This window comes from Sapajus apella, unplaced genomic scaffold (assembly GCF_009761245.1).
Source record: "Sapajus apella isolate SASKATOON/1434 unplaced genomic scaffold, GSC_monkey_1.0 scaffold170, whole genome shotgun sequence".
Lineage (NCBI taxonomy): Eukaryota > Metazoa > Chordata > Mammalia > Primates > Cebidae > Sapajus > Sapajus apella.
The window spans coordinates 667300-681609 of record NW_022437110.1 but is presented as its reverse complement, the minus strand read 5'-3'; the positions used below and the strand labels follow the sequence as shown (position 1 = coordinate 681609).

The 14310-nt window shown below is 62.4% G+C and overlaps 1 long non-coding RNA gene across 2 annotated transcripts; it reads left to right on the top strand.

Moving 5' to 3' along the window:
- The first annotated feature begins 2960 nt into the window (after positions 1–2960).
- LOC116542577 lies at positions 2961–12014 on the top strand. Of its 2 annotated transcripts, XR_004265273.1 has the most exons (4): positions 2961–3149; positions 3866–4038; positions 4337–4964; positions 11878–12014. It is a non-coding gene; the product is annotated as an uncharacterized LOC116542577 (long non-coding RNA). The 2 variants fall into 2 exon arrangements; XR_004265272.1 differs by lacking the exons at positions 2961–3149; positions 3866–4038; positions 4337–4964 and adding an exon at positions 9405–10350.
- Positions 12015–14310: the final 2296 nt, after the last annotated feature.

Genomic DNA, 14310 nt, shown 5'->3' with positions numbered 1-14310 from the left:
ATCCATCCATCCATCCTTCCATCCATCCATCCATCCTTCCTTCGATCCATCCATCCTTCTATCCTTCTATCCATCCATCCATCTATCCATCCTTCCATCCATTCCTCTGTGCACATCTCCATCCATCCATTTATCTACCCAGCCATACCTCTATCCACTCTTCCTCTCCTCTGTCCACTCCATCCATCCTTCCTTCCATCCATCCACCCACACATCCCTCTATCCACCCCTCCATCCATCCATCTCTATCCAACCATTCTCTATCCATTTGTCCATCTTTCTATGCATCTGTCCTTCTGTCCATACACTCACCTCTCTATCCATCCACCTTTTCCCCTTCCTTTTCCCTACAAGCCCCATGTCCTGGGGGGCTGACTCCAAGTGGCGGTGCTGCTTCCAGGCTCATGCCTTAGTGAACTGGAGACCAGCAGAGAAAGGCCTGATAGCCAGACCTCAGGGCTGCCACGGATGGCTGGTGCAGCCTCCACCACAGGCTGAGGACAGGAATGTCATACTCTCCAAGGGCATAGGGCTCCTCCCAGGAGCCAGGCAGGGGCCAGGCCTTTCTTTGGACTGTGCAGAGGGTGCACCCCCAGGCCTGGTGAGTGACCCTTTTCCACACAGGTTCAGAGAGGGCTCTCAGAGGAAGGTGTCAAAGCCCAGCCTTGCAGGATGATGGAGGGAGAGCTTGGGGAGGCTGCACCCTGGGCAGCTGGAACCAGGGGGCAGTGAGGGCAGGCCTTGGACATCCTTTTGTCAAAGTGGATATGTTGGGTTTGGATACATCTAAGTTACTCTGTAATAAAAGTCGTTTAGGCTGTCCAGAGGTCTGTGACAGCTTTTTTTCTGTCATCAAGTGATGTTGTGTCTCAGGACATCCCACCTGCCTGGTGACGTGATGCCCAGTGGCCAGCCCAGCCCGAGTGGGGACCCTCTGTCCACTAATCACTTTCTAAGCCGCCACAGCCTGGGGGGCAGCCATACATTGTGGTCTCTAGGGGTCCTGGTGTTCTGGTCTGAGGCCCGAGGCCTGTGCTATCACACCACCCCTCCTCTGGCAAGCACGGCCCAGGGAGAGGGTCAGGAGGCAGCTGGGTGCTCCCCTGGGACACAGGCCTGCCCTTTGCCTTCACTTCCCACAGCTGACCAAGCCCACCATGCTCTGGGCCTCACCCTTCCACACCCTGGATCCCAAAGAGCCCTCATGAACACCGACAGGAGAGAAGGAGGGGCCAGCATCGAGGCAGGCACTCTAAAAGCCCTGCCCCATGGCCCTTCCCTCCAGCTACCTCGGACAGCCTGAAACCAGGGAGGGAAGTCCCAGACCCTGGGGGCGACCTTGTGTTCTTCCTGTGCAATGGTGGACCTCCAGGCACTGCCACAGCTCGGGAGGGGGGTCCCACCAGCCCTGCTCCTCCCTCCATGGAGCTGGCCCTGGGAGAGCAGGCAGCTGGCAGTGCCCCCCTGCACTGGAGGCAGCAGCCCCTCAGACTCTGTGCCTGCAGCCCAGCCTTCGATGGGAAACAACACACCTTGCATGGGGCAGGGGCCCACTCAGTTCCCCAGACAGTGACTAATGACCCAAGCTCAGCCACTCATTGGAAACTTTCTTGATTCAGAGAAACGCGCGTCACCCTCAGCCAGAAAATCTCTTACAATGATTGAAGTACCCCCAACCACAACCACACAACAGGGAGTGATGTGGTGGAGTCCTGGGCTTCTAGGGGCTGGTCATGGCTCCCTGACTCAGTTTCCCTTGTGGGGAGAAAGTACCAGAGACCTGTGACCTCCCCGCTCTCCCTAGGCCTGGCTCCCATCGGGTTTATGCAGTGAGGTGCAGACCCTCAGTAACCGTGTCCTGGGCCTTGCTCCCCTTAATCCCTCCCATGTCACCTCCCGTTTCCTGTTACTGCCAAGCTCCAGGGCCTGAGGCAGGAGGACAACCCATCCAGCCCACCAGGCCATGCTGGCAGGAACTACTGGTGGGGGAGTCTGGTCATGCTCAGTGGCACCCCCAAGAGCTAAAAGGGACTCTGGGGGGTGGCCAGGCCCTGATGGGGGAGGTACACTCCCACTGCCCAGCCCCAAACCGCATGGCCAGGCCCTGACCCGCAGGGCCCCAGGCTCACCGGCTCCTCCTCTTCTAACCAGGCTGATGGTCAGTTTCTCTTCCCCTCCAGAGAGACCCAGCTTCCCACAGCCTGTTTCTCTGGGGGACAAGGGGAGGACCTGCAGCCTGAGGTTTCTCGCCAAGATTCCTGCCTCCCATTTTTTTTTTTTTTTTCTTTTTGAGACAGAGTCTCCATCTGTCTTCCAGGCTGGAGTACAATGGCCCGATCTCCGCTCAGTGCATCCTCTGCCTCCCCGGTTCAAGAGTGACTCTCCTGCCTCAGTCTCCCCAGTAGATGGGACTACAGGGACCCGCCATCATGCCTGGCTAATTGTTGTATTTTTTTTGGGACGGGGTTTCACTATGTTGACCAGGCCGGTCTTGAACTCCTGACCTCAGGTGATCTGCCCGCTTTGGCCTCCCAAAGTGCTGGGATTACAGGTGTAAGCCACTGCGCCCGGCCCAACTCCCATTTTCTTGGAAGAAACTGAGGCATGAGGAGCCTGAGAAAGTTACTTGAGGTCACGACAGCACATCAGAGGCAGGGTGAAGGGTGAGGGTGAGCAGAAGTCAAGGGACCAGAAACTTCTTCCACCTGCTATCTCCGAGAGACCAGTCTCCCTGTCCCCCTCTTGCCACAGTCTCCCCGGGATAAGGCGAGGGTGTCGGGGCCTGGGTCCCCACTTGTGACCCCACCAGGCTGCTCCTGGGGAAGGCTGTGCAGCCCAGGAGACTGGCAGATCGCAACCCGTCCCGGAGCTGGCCCGCCGCCTGGTGGCTGCTCAGCGCCCGCCCGCCCGCCTGGCCCGCGCTCCAGGGCCTCCGACCTCCAGCTCCCCGCCTGCGCCCGGGAAGGCGCCGAGGGCAGCAGAAGTCAAGACGGCAGTCGGGAGGTGCTGTTCCCCGCAACCTCGGCTCCAGCGCTCGGGGCCGCTTCCCTCCCGGGTGCAGTCGGCTCTGCGCCGGGACCCGCAGCACGCCGTCCTCTGACGAGGCTCCCTCGGCCACAGTCCCCTCCCCTCCATCAGACGCGCTGCGGGTCCGGAGCCTCGGCTTCCCGAGCAGGGAAATGGGCGTGCTGTGCCCACGGGGGCAGGAAGGAGCAGGAGGCCCGCCCTCGGGGCCTGGAGGATTCGCGTGGCCTCCGCGGTCCAAGAGAACCCCTCTCCCCTCGCGATCCCCGGGATTCAATTCCCCAGTCCCCCAGCCCCGGTCTAGAACTGGAGCCTCGCAGCTCCCCGCCCATCGGTCCAGAGTTCCCCGTCCCCTCCCCCCAGACCCGGAACCACCCGGTCCGCTCCGCGCCTCTCCAACCCTCGCCGGAGCATTCCTGCCCGCCCCGTCCCAACCTCCGCCCCCTGCCGGAGGCCTCCCCGGCCCTTCCCGCCCGGCGGGGCAGGCTCGCGGCGCCGGCACCCACGCCCACCCTCACGCCGCCGCGGGCTGCAGCGCGCCTGGGCCTGTCTGGGCCGCTGGCGGAGCGGCGGCGAGGCGGGCCTGGGGCGGGCCTGGGGCGGGCGGGGAGGCTGCGTCTGCGCGGCCCGCGGGGCCTCCGCCGAGGCCGGAGCGAGCCCAGGCAGGCCGGGGCGCTGGCGCGGGGCGAGCCGGCGGGGGCGGGAGAGCTGGCCCCGCGCTGGGGTTCCTGGGTCTCTGCACGCACGCGCGCTTCCCAGGCGCATCGCCCTCGGCCTCACCTCTGCCTCTTATTTGCAAAATCACCCCGAGGTGGGTGATGCTACTGTTCCCACTTTTCAGATGCGAAAGTCCAGACACAACTGAAATTAGCATCCAGGCTCCAGATGCCACCCGTCCTCACGCAGAGGTTTGCACAGAAACAAGCGCCATTCCTGACCTTGGGGACGTCGCCGAGTCCGTCTGCAGGCAGGGCAGGGAGGTGCTGAGAATTCGGGTGCACGTGTCAGCACCCGGTGCCCCAGGGCTCCCCTCCCCATGGAGCCCTCCCTCAGCCCCCTCCCCGGAGAAATGGCAGGCTCTCTGGAAGGAGGTCGAGAGGGGACCGGCTCCCGCCAGGGCCTCTCTTCTGGGAATGGGGAGGTGGGCGGAGGAGAGGGGTTCCTGGGCCACCAACCCCGTCCCAGGCCCTGGGAGCCGCCCCCCGCCCCTCGGGAATCTAGCTCTCTTCGCCAAACCACCCGCTGGCCGTGGCGGAGGGCTGGGGGCGGGGGCGAAGCCGAGCGCGCTGACACACGCGCCTGGAATTCCCAGGAGAGCCGGCCGCGGCCCTTGACCCCCTCCGCTCTGGGCCAGCCTCAACCAGCGGGGCCGAGGGGAGGACAGGCTCCCCCCAGGGAGGTGGGGCGCACACTCACCTCGTTCCTCCTGCTGGAGCCGGCCCTGTCCCTGTGCCTGCATCGCAGCAGAAGTACCCTCTGTGCTCGGGACCCAGGCAGATGTGACCTCCCCTCACCCCACAACCACCAGAGACAGCCCAGGGCAGACCCTGCCCAGCTCCTTCCCCAGGGCCTTGAGCACATTACCAAATGCTCTGTGCTTCAATTCAGTTTCCCCATCTCGGCAAAGGGCACTAACGGCCATCTCACAATGGTTCGTTGAGAGTCAAAGAGTCTGGAACAGTGTCTTGTAAACGTTGTTACAATTGCCTGGAAGGTAAACTGAGAGCCAGAGACTCTCACACCATAGAGCCACCCGCTCCCCACTCCATTCCCCCGCCCCCGCTGCTCCTCACACAGTGTCCTCCAGCATCATGCCCTGGGTTTCGGAGGTGCAGAGGGTGCCCAGGTAGGAGCTTGGGGAGGCTCACACATTCACACTGGTGTGAAGGGGCGTGCATGTCACGTCCAGCAGTGTGCTGTGTGCCCCTCCACGTGCGAAGGTATGTGCCTGTGCATGAGTGCTGGTGTGAACACGTGTGTGCCCTGTGCTCATGCAGGGTGCAGTGTGTCTGTGTGCTGGCATTGGTGTGTGCTGGGCATACTGTGGCCAATCCACTCCTCGGGTGTGGTGTTGTGTAAACAGTGGAGGTCTCAGATGCCAGCCCTGGGGGGACACTGGGCCCCCTCCCCCAGGTTTGGCTGGCCCAGCTTGTCCCCTCCCTGATCAGCCCTTGCCAAGGAGTGCTTTGCCATCTGGGGGCTAGAGGGAGTGTGGCAGGCTCAGCGCCCTGCAAGGGCAGGCCTGTGCCCTGACAGCAGATGGTCCCCGGCTCACCCTTCAGGCCAAGAAGTCCCCCAGCTCAGGTGACAGCAGAGCCCGAGAAGGGGGGCCAGCCACATCAGCCATCCCCAGGGATCCCCCAACCCCCGATGGCGCTGGGCACTCAGGATGGGGCACTCTGCAGGAGCCCTAAGAACTGATAGTCCAAGGAGGTGGGGTCCTGTGTGCAGACACACTGCGGGGCCAGGGGACACTTGCTGCAGAACCAAGAATCCCAGGGTGCATGGAGCTCCCTGCCCAGGTTGCTGGTGAGTAGGCCCGGCTGCCCCTCCCTGATCAGGCTTAAGCCTGCTTCTCAGAACCCCCACACACAACCCACTGCCCTCACAGCAGGGTAGCAGACGGAGCGGGGGGCCACAAACTGATGAACTGAGACCTGTCTTTTCACTCTGTGCCCAGAGACCAGGCAGATGGCTTCCCACCCGGACCCAGAGCCCAAAGGGGTCCCATGGGCTGGCCCACCCCACCATATCTCCGTATGGCCTCCACCCTGCATGGCTTCTGCAGGCTGGGGATGCCCCTCTCCTGATGTGGGGGGCTGGGGTGGGTGAGCCAGGGCCCCCACCCACCCCTAGCCTTGTCCCTTCTGCCCCAGGTTCCTCAGCACCTGCCTGTCACAGCCTGCGGACTGACAAGGAGCCCATCCTGTGGGAGGCCAGCTGGTGGCCAGGTTGGAAGCTCCTCATTCATTCATTCACTTCTCCAGCAAACAATCCCTGTGGCTGCCCAGTGCCAGACCTGGCCTGATCCCTGGATGTGTGCGACAGGAATGATCAGGGTCAAGTAGTGTGGGCCTCTGAGGGTCATGGAGAGGACAGGGTGGCCTCTAGAAGCACCCAGGGTGCAGGTCTGAAGAGGGATGGGCTCAGCTGGCCATGGCTGTCACCAACACACGGACTTCTTGGGACTGGCCTCCGCTTCCCCCAGCCTGGCTGCCCACAGTCCCCACCCCAGCAGTGGGCAGTGGGTGGTCACCTGCCCTAGGCCTGCTTCCCCTGCCGCCATCCTCCAGGGGACGGTGTCCCGGGGCTCTGATGGCCTTCAACTGCCACAGGATCTCTCCCAAGGTCCTGACGTGCAGCCTCCCCTGCAGCCTCCTGGTGGGACCAGTGTCCTCCCCAGGCCCTTCATGCATGGACCAGTCCCCAGGGACACTGCTCCAAGCCAGCAGCCTGTGGCCCTCCCAGCGCCTGCTCCCAGGCTTGTCCTCTCCCCGTCCTTCCCCTTCTTCAGATCCTATCACCCAAGGGCAGAGACAGGCACATCGCACCACCAGGGGGCGCCCTGCCTCAGGTGTGGGCTTAGGATGCAGCAGTGTTGCTTATCTGGGAGGCCAGGGGCTGGGGACAGAAGAGGCTAACCGACCCCTGGCCGGCACCTTCTGGGCTTCAGGACAACTCGATCAGGTGGGCCCTGTGAGTCCACTCCCCAGACATGGAAACAGGCCAGAGAGGGGGATGCCACCAGCCCTGGCTCTTGGAAGTGGGAGGTCTGGGTCTCCAAGATGTCACCAAGCCCACCAACATGCTGGGTGGCTTTGGGAAAGTCATCTGACCTCTCTGAGCCTCCATTTCCCCACCTGTAGAGTGAGGGTGGGAAGGCATCATTGCTGGAGCTGAGAAGGGGACTACAAAACAGAGCTTAGTAGCCCTGTCTCCAGCAGGCACCTGGCTGGTCTCCAGCCCCTGGTAGCAGGGAGCCACCCCACCCAGCGCGGGCACCTAAAGGCTGCTGTCTCCACCAGCAGGTGACCCTGCACCCATCGGTGGGGTCCACAAGGCCAACTCAGCCCTGCTCCAGCCAGCTGGGGACAAACCCTTCTGGGGAGGGTTTGGGCTGTGGCCGGGATGGGGAAGCTGCCTTTCTGCTTTCTGCTGTGTGTGTGTGTGAGCACATCTGTGTGTGCCAGGGCCTGGGCCCGGTGTGACCCCTAGCAGGGATGCCCCAGTTGTCAGACTCTCCTTCTTGTGGCCCCTGCTGTCCCCAGATGGAGGCAGAGTCCCCCAGCTCAGAGTGCCCTGGGGGTCGGGCATGCCCACTGCTTTGAGCCACAGAGACCCAGGCCCCAACCTCCTCAGGACCCCAGGGCCTCCTGGGCCATCAGGGTGGAACCCCCCCTCCTGGCAAGGTGGAACCCTGTTTGGCAGCTGAGGCCCTGGTGCCTGAGGCCATCAAGCAAGGTCAGAAGGGGCAAAGGCCACGGCTCAGCTGGGAGGAGGGTGCTGCCTGCTCTGTTCAGGCAGTGGGCCAGGTGCCAGCAGCACCACGTTCCCACGCTCTGTGGTGCCAATCTTGGCACCCCAGCCCTGCCCCACCCTTGCCTTGCGGGGACCAGGGCACCCGGAATGTGGCTGTGGATTCCGTCCCCTGGGGCCACGGATTCCTGTCTCAGTGGGCGAGGGCGGAGGACGGCTTTCCACCCTTTGATCCTTGCCAGCTCAGTGAGCCAGGCCACGCCCAGGCCCCCGCCAGCCAGGCCACAGAGGAGGCCAGGAGGCAGGCCCAGGCAAGACAGGACTGACTCCCCCAGCTCGGGAACCCTAGCTCCCAGGGCCTGGGCCTTCTCCCCAGGTGCCCCAGAAGCTCCTGCTTCACCTCTTGCTATCTGGGTCCAGGGCCTGGTGCCCAGGCTAATCGGGCAGAGAAGACCAGCACTGGGCAGTGACCCATTCCCCACCTTCAGCATGAGATGGCCACAGCAGCCCCTTCCCTCACCTCCCCAGTCTGCCCCAGGGCACAGAGTCCCAGCTCCTCTCTGCCAGTCTCACCTCACCCGCTCGCCCTCCTGCCCTAGCACCCCCCATTCTGCAGCCACAACTGCCCCACTCGGAGACTCCTCCAAGGTGCCTGGTACTGGTCAGGACATCAGCCTGCTCGGCATCAGGACAGACCCCAGAATGTCCTGGGCTTCTGACCACAAAGGAGCCAGCACAGGCTGCATGCTGGCCCAAAGCTCAGAACTCAACCCTAACGCCCTTGCCTCCTGCTCCCCCAGCCACTGGAGCCACTGACAGCTGCACACCTCCGTGGGTCCCCAACCCGTATTCAAGCACCACTGAGCACCCCAACCAGTGGACAAGGGGACGAGGGCTCGCACAGGAAACAGGGCCACCCTCTGAGTCTGGGAGACGGGAGGGGAGTCTCAAAATCCCACGTGGGAGGGGCCCAGCGCCAGGTGTCCAGAGAAAGGAGAGGCCCACAGAGGGGTCTCGCCTGGGCTCCTGAGAGGCAGGAGGATGGCCCCACTCTGCCAGCCATCCTGATCTGCTAAGTGGAAATTACAGTCATTAGCGGCCCCTCCCTGCTGCCCGGTAGGCTTGGGACTTGCCCCATCCCCTCTGCCACATGTGGCCCAGGGAGAAGGTGCTAAAGGTGGGCGCGCCCTGCAGGGTGAGGCAAAGCCACGGAGTCACCTGGCGTGCGGGGAGCCCTGGAGGGTGGGATCCCTGGGACCCAGCCCTGCGCTCCTACCCACTTGACACGGCGGGCACCCTCCTTCCTGGTGGGTCCTTACTCCCAGCCTCGCCATGAGATTGCCAGGGCTTAGGGGGGGCTTTCCAATGGGGCGCCTTCTTATGCAGACATAGGAGAGGGGAGTGGCCAGGTTGGGTCCTCAAGGTGCCCAGACTGGGGGGCGTGTAGATGAGGCGGCACGTGCACACTGGGGCTGCCGCGCTCCCTGGAGGAGGGGGCCCGGGAGCTCCCTGGATCCACGAGTGGATTCCGGAGCAGAGCCTCCGCGGGTGGAGAAAGCGAGTATGGCGGGGGCCACGGGGGTTCGAGTCCTGGCACGCGGCTGCGCACCCCCGCTCCCCTGCACCGCGGGCGGGGCTGGGGCCGGAAACGCGCGCGGCGGCGGCGGCGGATTCCTGCGCGGTGGGACAAGCCCGCGCCTGCGCGCCGCCCGGACAGGGCACGTCGCCCGCGCGGGGGGTGGCAGGCCTGGGAGGAGGGGACCCTGACCCCCCTCACCGCCTGCCGGGGCGGGCCGCGGGGCTGGACGGGGGCGGCGCGGGGCGGGGGGCGGCAGAAGGCGCCTTTGTGTGCCGCGTCCCCGAGCGTGTCGCGGCGGGCCCGGCACCGGCCGCGCTCCAGCGCCCGCCCCCGACCCCGCGCATACCTGGCGAGGCCGCGAGGGGGTTCAGCGGGCCGAGCCCCGCCTGGGCTGCGCCGCCGCAGGCGGGAGGGGCTGAGGACCCTCTCGGGAGGCCCCTCCGACGGCTGTAGCCCCAGGGCCCCGCTCCTGACCACCGCAGGCATGGACCCCCCAGCACGCTGCGGGTGGGACCGGCAGGGACCCTGGAGGGTGGCTTGGCTGGCCTGTGGTTGGGAGTGAAGTCCCGGGGTTTGGTCCCCTGAGGGGTTGGTTGGACGTCCCAGAGCAGGTGGCTGCCACCGCGATGACCACAGCGAGTGGCCGATCGGGGTCCCTGCTGAGCCCGGGAGAGCTGTCGCGGAGGGTCCAGTCTAAGCTCCGGGAGCGAGGGGCGAGGGCAGAGTCGCAGAAGTGTGGGCGACCTGCGTGGTCCGAGAGGCCCCAAGTTTCCCGGCAGGGCGGGGACGGCTGGGGCGGGGCCAGAGCAGAAGCCACGTGGAGAGGGCCTGGGAGGGTGCGCTAGGAGCCTTGCCTCAGAGTCTGCTCCAACCCTCTCTCCAACCCCCACCCCATTCATTCCTGTAACAAATCCCTCCCGGGAGCTGGCACAGGAGTGCGCAGGGACACACGAGATACTCACTCTCCGTGCCGTCCAGGAGCTTGGACTCAGCCGGGACTCTGCAGGGGTCAGCAGGAGCAGGGCCGAGGGCCCTGGTGGGAAGGTCTTCCCACTAGGGAAGCCTGGGCCCCTGGGATCAGGTGGAGGGCTGGCTGGGCTGCCAGTTGTTTCCTCTCAGCCTGGAGCAAGGCCACCACTTCCAGCGCCTGACCTCCTCACTCCCCAAAGCTCAGCTCAACCTACACGTGCCGACCCTCTGTCCCCAGGGCCCAGGCTGGACACTGGTCAGAACAGTGCTCCCAGAGGGAGCCAGTAACAGAAGGAGCTAGGGTGAGAGCATGAGGGCGGGGAGGGGCAGAGAGGAGAGAGGGCAGGAGGTGCTCAGGACAGGAGTGTCTGGAGTGGGTCTGGTCCAGAACAGGAAGGGCATTTCAGGCAGAGGGGACAAAGAAGCCAAGGTGCACCAGGGAGAAACACCTGCTGTGTTCCCCCGCAGTGGAGGTGCAAACCTCAGGATGGAAGATGAGGCTGGAGGAAGAGGCCTGGGCTGGAGCATGGCCAGAAGGGCAGTGGGGAGCCATGGGGATGTTTGAGCAGGGGAGTGACAGGGCCAGGTTTGAGTTTTGGAAGGATCACATCTTAAGCCATTAAACAGATTTCTAGGATTTTTGGTTCCTTCATTTATTTACTTATTTACTTTGAGACAGACTCTCACTCTGTCACCCTGGCTGGAGTACAGTGGTGCGATCTCTGCTCACTGCAATCACTTGAGGCCAAGTGATTCTCATGCCTTATCCTCCCAAGTAGCTAGGATTACAGGTGTGCACCACCATGCCCAGCTAATTTTTTAATTTTTAGTAGAGACAGGGTTTTGCCATGTTGGCCAGGGTGGTCTTGAACTCCTGGCCTCGTGATCCACCCATCTTGCCGTCCTGAAGTGCTGGGATTACAGGTGTGAGCCACTGTGCCCAGCGAATTTTGGATACTTCTTTTTTTTTTTTGAGACAGAGTTTCACTCTTGTTGCCCAGGCTGGAGTGCAATGGTGTGATCTTGGCTCACTGCAACCTCCACCTCCCGGGTTCAAGCAATTCTCCTGCCTCAGCCTCCCGAGTAGCTGAGATTATAGGCATGCACCACCATGCCCAGCTAATTTTATATTTTTAGTAGAGACAGGGTTTCTCCATGTTGGTCAGGCTGGTCTTGAACTGCCGACCTCAGGTGATCCACCCATCTCAGCCTCCCAAAGTGCTGGGATTACAGGCGTGAGCCACCACGCCCAGCTTTGTTTGTTTGAGATGGAGTCATGTGCCGCCACACCCAGCTAATTTTATGTTTTTAGGTAGAGACGGGGTTTCAGCTTGTTATCCAGGCTGGTCTTGAACGTCTGACCTCATGTGATCCACCCGCCTTGGCTTCCCAAAGTGCTGGGATTACAGGCATGAGCCACCACACCCGGCCCTGGATTTCAGATTCTTCATAGGTAACATCAAGCACCCTCCAGAGTTTGGCCAGCTTCATGCTCCATTAGCGGGCTCACCATAGAACTTCCAATCTTGATTGTGTTGGCTGGTGTTTATTTTTTAATGGTGTTTAGTTTTGGAACCTGAATTTCTTTAAAAAGGATCGAGCATGTGCATGCTCCCAGATGCCTGGTTGCCAGCTACACTTCCACGTGAGCATTATCCTCCGAGCTTGAGGGAAGATCCTACTAGTTGGTCTGCACACCATGCCAGCTCCACCTTGCACTCTGGGGGCCCGAGTACCTAGCTCTCACCAACAGCAAGAGGTGTGATGGACATCACCCGAGGCCAGACCCTAAGACCTCCATGTGCCCTCTCTGCCTCTCCTGTCTGCAGCTGCGGTCCACACCAAGGGGGGCCTACAGAGGATCTTGGGCCCCCAGACCTCCACCTGCTGCAGAGCTGCCGCCAGTCAAGCCCTTGTTTCCGGCTTTCTGCGCCCTAAATAAACTTCCGTCAGGTTTGAGCCGTCAGCATTCTATGGTGGGTGTCGCTGCTGAGAGGCTGCCCTCATACATGCACGCTCCTCTCAGGTGAAGGTGATCTGCCGTGACACACTTGTTAGAGAAGTTTCCCACTTGCCATGCTCAGCCCGCCTGCGTGCCGTCTCAGTTCTTTACGCAGTTAGCTCCTCCATCTGCTCCTGTGTGGTTTCTTCTTTTGGTTCCTTTATTATCTCTCTTTTGGTGCTGTTTCCCAGGGAATTAACTGCCGGAAGTTTGGTCAGTCCTCAACTCTCCTATTCACCCTTTTCTGTAGATTTAAACAGACATCGAACTCTTCACCTGGCATTGGGGCAGAAGGAAGGGCAGGCTCGGCCCCTGGCCCTGATCTACAGCAACTGCGTGGCTTAGGCCAGCCCCTTCCACATTTTCTGGCCTCATCTGCACAGAAAGGCACCTTCCTCACAGCAGGACCTGCCTTGTACGCTGTCCTTGGGGAATGGGGGAGGCTGTAATTCTTCCTTCTCCTGGACGGCCCTCGCTCACCCCGAGTGCTGCTCCACTGCTCAGGCTGGGTGTTGCAGCTGAATTTCCACGTCTCACTGGGCCTGGCAGTGCTTCCTGACAGGCAGCCTGACATTCAGGGAGCGCTTCTTGGCCAAATTGACCTCACACCCTTGAGAAGCTCCAGAATGAGTCTGACAAGCCTCACTCTCCAAGGTGGGGGTCAGGCGACTCCGGGGGTGGCACAAGGGTAAAAATGTGTGCTCCCGGGGTGCATGGGCCGCACACAGGTGGCCCCCGGTGGCCATTCCAGAGCCACATTGTGCCTCAGGCTCCTCACCCAATTTTTAGCTCCAGGAAGGCCTGCTCAGAGATCGCCCCCCCGCCCCCCCTCCCCAGACAGAGGGTGGGACGAACTTCCATGGATTGGAAAGGACCTCCTGGAGGCTGCTGCTTGTGAGGAAGAAGGCCCTGTGCCTTCAAGGAGCCAGTCAGGTTCCTGTGCGGGACATACTCTGGGCAGACGAGGAGGGGACCCACACCCAGAGGCTGGGAGGCAGTGGCTCTGACAGAGGATCGGCGGCTCAGGGCCTGACGACGCTGCAGAGGATTCCCCTGCACCTCTGGGCCTCATCGCGCTGTTTCACAGGGCACTGCCCACCTCGGGCATGGTGAGCTGATGGTCAGAGCTATCCAGAGCTTGGAGATCCAGCTTGCTGGGTGTGGGCAAGGAGCTCGGGCTGCAGTTGCGGGGGTGTACTGCTGTGGGATTGGTGTGTCCCATGGGAGGCGAAGGGGCTGGATCCTCGTAAAGGAATCTGCGTGTGTGCACAGCTTCTCCACGCCGTGGGCAGGGACCCAGACACAGCCCGATCTGCTGCCAATGCCTAAGCCCCTTCCCTAGCCTCAGTCTCCCCATCCAGGGAGTACTGGGCATTCTTCCCTGGCCAAGTCATGGAGGAGGTTGGAGGCTAGAAGCTGAGTTCTGCTCCAGTTCCAGTTGCCACGGGTCCACGGGGGGCTTCAGCATGCATTCAGGGAAGCAGATGCCCTTCCGGGGAGGGAGCCGGTACTGGTGCCCACGGTGAAACTGCCAGCACAGCCTCTGCCTGTGCAGCTTCCCCTGGGCCAGCTCCAGGCTTTGCCAGTCCTCCTTGGAGCCTGCACCAGCCATGCCCACGAGGCACAGCCCAGCACCCACAGAGGCTGGCAGGTCTGTGAGCCCAGGATTAGGGCCCCACAGAGGCAGACCCAGGGGTCCCAGAGGTCACAGACTCTCAGCCCATGCAGCCTGGTCCTGGCCCACCAGGCCACCTGTGTGGGTGCAGCCACCATCCACATCCTGGTGGCCACGCCCAGGGCCCACCTGGCTCCCGTCCCATGGGCACCCCAGGGAGGTCTTCCTCTCTTCTCTGCCCACAACTCTTCACCCTCTCCCTGAGCCCTCTTCCCTCACCTGGGATCTGATCTTTCCTCCTGGACACCTCATGATGCCCACAGCATGGTCTCCATCTCTGTGCTACAGACCCCATGCCTCTGTCCCCAGCCCCAGCTCTTCTCCAAAGTGCGAGGCGGGTCTCCAGTGGCCTCCGGACCTCCATCTCTCAGAGGCACCCCTCCCCTGGCAGTCCAGACCCTGGAGCCACCCCTTTCCCTCCCTCCCTTATCAATCCCACCTCCTAAGCATCTGTCCACTCTGAGCACTGCTGGCCCCTCTTCCAGTGCTGACCTCGCCTCTCCTGTCCCATTCCAGGGTTCCCACCTCACCTTGACTCCATCCTGGCTGCCAAGAGAGCATCTCAAACACACATCTGACATGCCC